General features: G+C 48.9%; 1 pseudogene; it reads left to right on the top strand.

The window, feature by feature from the left end:
• Window positions 1-251: 251 nt before the first annotated feature.
• LOC146060867 (U2 spliceosomal RNA) lies at window positions 252-387 on the top strand (annotated as a pseudogene).
• The last annotated feature ends 5,042 nt before the right edge of the window (window positions 388-5,429 follow it).

The following is a 5,429-nucleotide window of genomic DNA, read 5'->3' as shown; positions in this document are numbered from 1 at the left end:
ATCACCCCTCCTGGTGTGTCTACCCTGTTGCATATCTTTGTGTCATCTGTGAAAAGGAATCAATTTCTTCAATAACATTTGCAATGCCACCAACAAAGATATTTAAGAGGACTGGTCCAAGAACAGATCCCTGGGGTACTCTCCACTAGTAGCATTCCCCTCCATAGAATGCGCTTCAATTTTTTTTACTTCTGTATCCTTTCCTGCAAAAAGATTCTTATCCTTTTAACTGTTTTATAATCAAATCCCAAATCGCTTCTCGGCCTTTTGGCTAAGATCAAGTGTAGTATCTGTTCTTATCAGTGGGTATGGACTGGCCTCTGGCAGAGAATAGAGAAAGGCTGGACTGAGTAGCTGCTCTGATGGGCGGAGGGTGTGGGACCCCTCTTTTTTGCCTGGGAGTGGTGAAAAGTCTGGCTGAGTACCTCACCTCTGCCTTTGGTAGGAGGTGTTGTTTCCGTAAATCCACTGGTAAGAGGGGGGGAGAAACACTGGGCCTAGTAGTTTGACTCTCTTGACGGGGTTCGTAGCCCACGAAGGATGAGACAGCGAAAGGCTCAGTCTAGTATCCATTCCCAAGGAGCGGAGAAAGGCTGGGACTGAGTAGATGGCTCCTGTTCCAGAGATTTGTAGCCTCTGATGGGGAGACCGCGAAAGGCCCAGCTTAGTACCTTAACCTTGGGATCGGAGAAACACTGAGACTGAGTAGATTGCTCTTCCGAGGGGGTCGCAGCCCCTAAGGGAGTCAGTCGAAATGCCCAGTGGAGTACCCATTCCCATGCCAGGGGCTGGAAAATGCCCTACGATGGGAACAGAGAAACCTTGGTCGGACGCTGATCGGTCGGTTGCTTGGAGTCCGAGGCTGCACTGTGCCCCCGGGGAAACTTGGGGGTGCCGAACATGCACGGGTGATCCCAAAATCACCATGCACTAGTAAGCACTTGCACTGCGCACTTTCCCTTCAGGCGATGCTTCACGTCCTTACCTCGTCCTTTTGGATGAGGTAGGACAATTTTTGTTCACAACCCCACCCCGGCCCTCTGGCTGAGGTATCTTTATTATTTATTTCTCTTCCCCTCTCACGTTTGTCACTTTTCACGTTCCTTGTTTTTTGTGTAGTGTGTCACGTTTTTTGGGTAGTGTGGTCGACCCTTTCGGGCCTTCCATTTCCCCAATGTGCCGAAGCTCTCGCCTTTTGGGGAGAGCTTCGTGCCCCCCGAGGACGACCCCGAGCCGCAAGGCGGAGGGAAGTCTACTGAGGGTCTCTCCAAACCTTCGGGTGCGGAGGACCCACCGTCCTAACCCTTCCGGGGGTTGAGGAATGAGGGTCTCTCTAAGCTTCGGCGAAGAGGACCCACCGTTCCCTATTTTCCCCTCTTCGGCCTTATGGTTGAGAGGGGTTAGGGGAAAAAAGGGGGCCCGTCTCCTTCGGGAGATGGCCCACTTCGATCGCACGGCCCCCTTTGCACGTGTTTAGGCACAGCACTGGTGGTAGGGAGCACACCTCGGGCTCCTGAGTTTCTTCAAACTCATAATCAAATCCCACACTTTCAAGTTTATTTAGCAGTCTGCAATGTAGGACAAGGTCAACTGCCTTACTAAAGTCTAGATATGCTACAGCCCCTACTTTATTATTTTAGTCACTGAGTCAGAAAAGTCAATAAAATGTGTTTGGCCCCAGTATTTCTATGCTGTTTGGGATCCTGTAACTTTTTTGATTAAAGACATTTCACAACTTTCTTGTAAGGGTTTCCATTATGTAATCATCTGAGGAAGCCGCCGATTATTCAGCAAGGCGGGGAAACGCGTCATCCAGCTACATAATCACGCACAAGCACTTCCGGCCGGAAACCCAGAGACCAGAGCAGAGGACTCCCAGAGAAGGCTGTATTATTGGGGAAGCGCCAGCAGCCGGGGACCCGCTCCAGGTAGCGCAAAGGGACTGTGCCATTTGGCTGTACAAATCAAGCAAAAAGTATACTTCAAATTGTTTTCGCTCTACTACACCTGCTCCCCCGCATAGGGGAACTGCTAATCTATGCATAAGGGAACTACTAATCTACTAACAGCTGCTTTTGCCTAATACGGCTGCCCAATTGCTGCACCTACAACTACAAAAATCCTATCACTAGGAACTATATAGGCTCTGAGGAGCTGCAAGCTGCTGCTCATGCTGAGCTTTAACAAAGTTACTCACTAACCCAGCTTAATTACGTAACGGAGCTGTGAAATGTGGCTTCTAATCTAGTGTGTGTATCCTTGTGCAAATTTACCTTGATCCCTTATAAGCATAGGCGAATCTAGGGGGTGGTCCGGGGGTGCACAGGTAGCTGAGGGCTGGGGCTTTCCAACGAGCCCAGCCCCGTGTCTCTAGCCAGCTGGGAACCGGAGATACTGCCAGGCAAAGCTGGGACGTTTTCCCTATAGGATAACATGGGACCCGCTAATTCGGCCCCCCACCCAGTTCCAACGGCTGCCAGTTCCCCCTTCAGCATCACTGAACCTTGAGGTTGATCTCAGTCAAACCCAATTCGCTGAGCCTTCAATCTGATACCAGGCTGGATCCATATGGGTTAATTGGTTCCAGGGATATTGAGGTTAAACCGTTTTTTTTTTTTTTTTCTTAAATGTAATTTCAAGACTGTTTATGTTCTTTGAGGGCAGATTTCTCTGGAACCAAACAGCCCAGTTTCACGGGACCAAAATCATTCAAAGCCAACTCAAAAGTTCTTCAATATGATACTGGTGTAAATTGGTCAGTTGGTTCCAAAGATATAGCTGGTTGGTTAAAGGGGGGTAGGGAGAGGGGAGTGGTTTTTTCTCCCCCTCACACCAGAAAATGCAGGGACTAGGCTGGTGTATAAGGGGTCAGCCTGGGAATGTCCCTGCATGATCCTGGGACCATATTCCCGAGTAAATCCCTGCATTTTCTGTTGTGAAAGCGGTATTATTTCAAATAGCCGTGTCCTGCAGTGCTCTGAATACAGCCGGGCAGCCCCCTGCTCTCTGCCCAGCTGTCAATGACTATCACCCCTGCAGCTTCTGCTCCAATTCTTCTCCCCGCTTTCACCTCAGCCCGCCCCCCCCCCCCTTTAATCATGTGGTGCTGGCGCCCGGCGTGCTTCCCCGACATCACACACACAACAACAGCGCGCACAATATTTCAAATGTCCACTCGGCTAGAGGAGACATCAGGAGGGGAGTGGGAGCGTGCTCTGCACTGCACTCTGCTCCTCTCCCCATAGAAGCAGCTGCATTGCTCTCCATCTCTCCCTGCAGCGAAGGCTCATATAAAAGTTTACAGTAAGTGGCACTTTTTGGGGGCATTGCTTAAGGGACGCTACAAGTGGCGGTATGGGGGGGCATTACGCATAATGTGTGGCTTAATGTGTAAGGGGCATTACAGTGTGCAGCATCATGTGTAACAGGCACGTTCCATCAGGGGAGGCAGGGGAGGCAGAGCCTCCCCTGTCATAATGATGAAAATAATAAAAAGGAGATATTTATATATCTTCTTTTATTATTTTCATCATTTCTACCTCTCCCCCTGCCTCTCACCTTCTTGCACTGCTGCATGTGAGGGTGGGAGGCAGCGGGAGAGGTGCCTCCCGCTGTTAACATTAAAACTCCGGACAGCGGGGGGCGGGTAGGGGAGGGCAGGGGGCAGGGTGCAGCAATGGGCTGTAAAAGCCCATTGAAAATGAATGGGGAAGCGGCACTTATACTGATGCCGCAATGACAGCGGCACCAGTATAAACGCACGCCCCCAGATGTGATTGGGCCAGCAGATCCAGTGCTGGATCCGCTGTCCAATCACATACATGCAGGGCCCTGGAGGGATGCAGCAGCGCGGGTAGTGGGGAGTTCGGCACCTGCAGGGAGAAAGCAGATGTCACTCATCCGTCTCACCGCCGAAAGGACTGGCCGCCGCCACCGCCGAGGACAGGTGAGTCCGCCGGGTGGTGGGAGGGAGGGACCGGCGGCCGCTGGGGGGGCATCCCATGATAGTCCGCATGACCTCCCTCATCAGCCCGGAACAGCCCGATCTGCAGCACTGATACACGAGCAGCTGACGGACTGCCACTTGTTGCAGGTAATCCTGGGGGCCGGCGTGCAGGGAGAGAGGCTGGAGGTGTCCCATGCCTGTGAGGCCATATAGAATCAGTGACGTGCAGTGAGGTTATTGCCTCCCCAGGCAATGACCTCACCGCACGTCACTGATGTGTAAGGGGCATTATGTGTGCAGCATCATGTGTAAGGGGCATTATGTGTGCAGCATCATGTGTAATGGGTACTATGGTGCGCAGCATCATGTGTAATGGGTACTATGGTGTGCGGCATCATGTGTAATGGGTACTATGGTGTGCGGCATCATGTGTAATGGGTACTATGGTGCAATCAAGCAAGAACCCCCTAGCAATGAGCACGTAGGTAAGCAGCACTTATGTGGTAAATATGTAATGGGCATTACGGTTTGTTATATAGTATGTAATGTGCATCATCATGTGTGGCACAATGTGTAATGGGCATTATGGTGTGTGGCCTTATGTGTAATTGGCATTACGGCGTGTGGCTTTAAAGTCTCTGCCACATCTGCCCGCCACCTAGTTTTAAAATTGTGTGAACCCCACCTTTGTTTGTTGCTATATGTTTGTATTTTTATCTCGCAGTTCTTAGATTAATCATTAATAAAGGTTAAGTTTTATTATCTTTTTTTGGTGCACCTACAAAGGACATCTCTTTTCTCTCCTTTTTGAATCCTCATTACCCATATGTCCGTGGTAGCACACCCCCAATAAAGTGAAAGACCATACTGTGTTCTCACAAATCACTCCAGGGGGTCCACCATATTATGTCTTGTGCGACCAACAAAAATCTCCTTCTTTCTCCCTTCTTTTATGTGTAATGGGTATTACGGAGTTTGCTAAAATGTGTAATGGGCATTACTGTGTATGGTCTAAAGTGTAATACCACACCCCTTTTTGTGATGCCACACCTCCTTCCCATGAGGCCACACACCCTTTTTGCTGCGCCGCGCAAAGGTCCCCCTTCTGTTATGTCTAGTTCTGGGACCACTCATTACCATAATTCTAGATTCGCCTATGCTTATAAGCTATTAATCATTGTGTGTCAAAAGAATAGTGAGAATCTTTTATGTGCAATGAACACCGGCCGGTGATATTTTGTCGTATAAATTTTTTTTATATTGTGATTGTTATTAATTAATAAATATTTTATATGTTTTCAGTATAGTCCTATAGCGCTGTCTATTTTTTTTCTATTTGTTTTTTCCTTTATTTTACCTTTTTTTCTTTCTTCTACTTTTGTGCAGTGGTATCATTACTCTTTTCCAGTCCTCTGGAATTGTACTTGTAGCTAGTGACTGGTTGAATAATTCTGCTAATGATGCTATAAGCACATCTTTAAGA

The sequence above is a fragment of the Crinia signifera genome, chromosome 2 (genome assembly GCF_055691185.1).
Source record: "Crinia signifera chromosome 2, ASM5569118v1, whole genome shotgun sequence".
Lineage (NCBI taxonomy): Eukaryota > Metazoa > Chordata > Amphibia > Anura > Myobatrachidae > Crinia > Crinia signifera.
The sequence above is the reverse complement of the archived record's forward strand: the minus strand, read 5'-3'. Positions and strand labels throughout refer to the sequence as shown.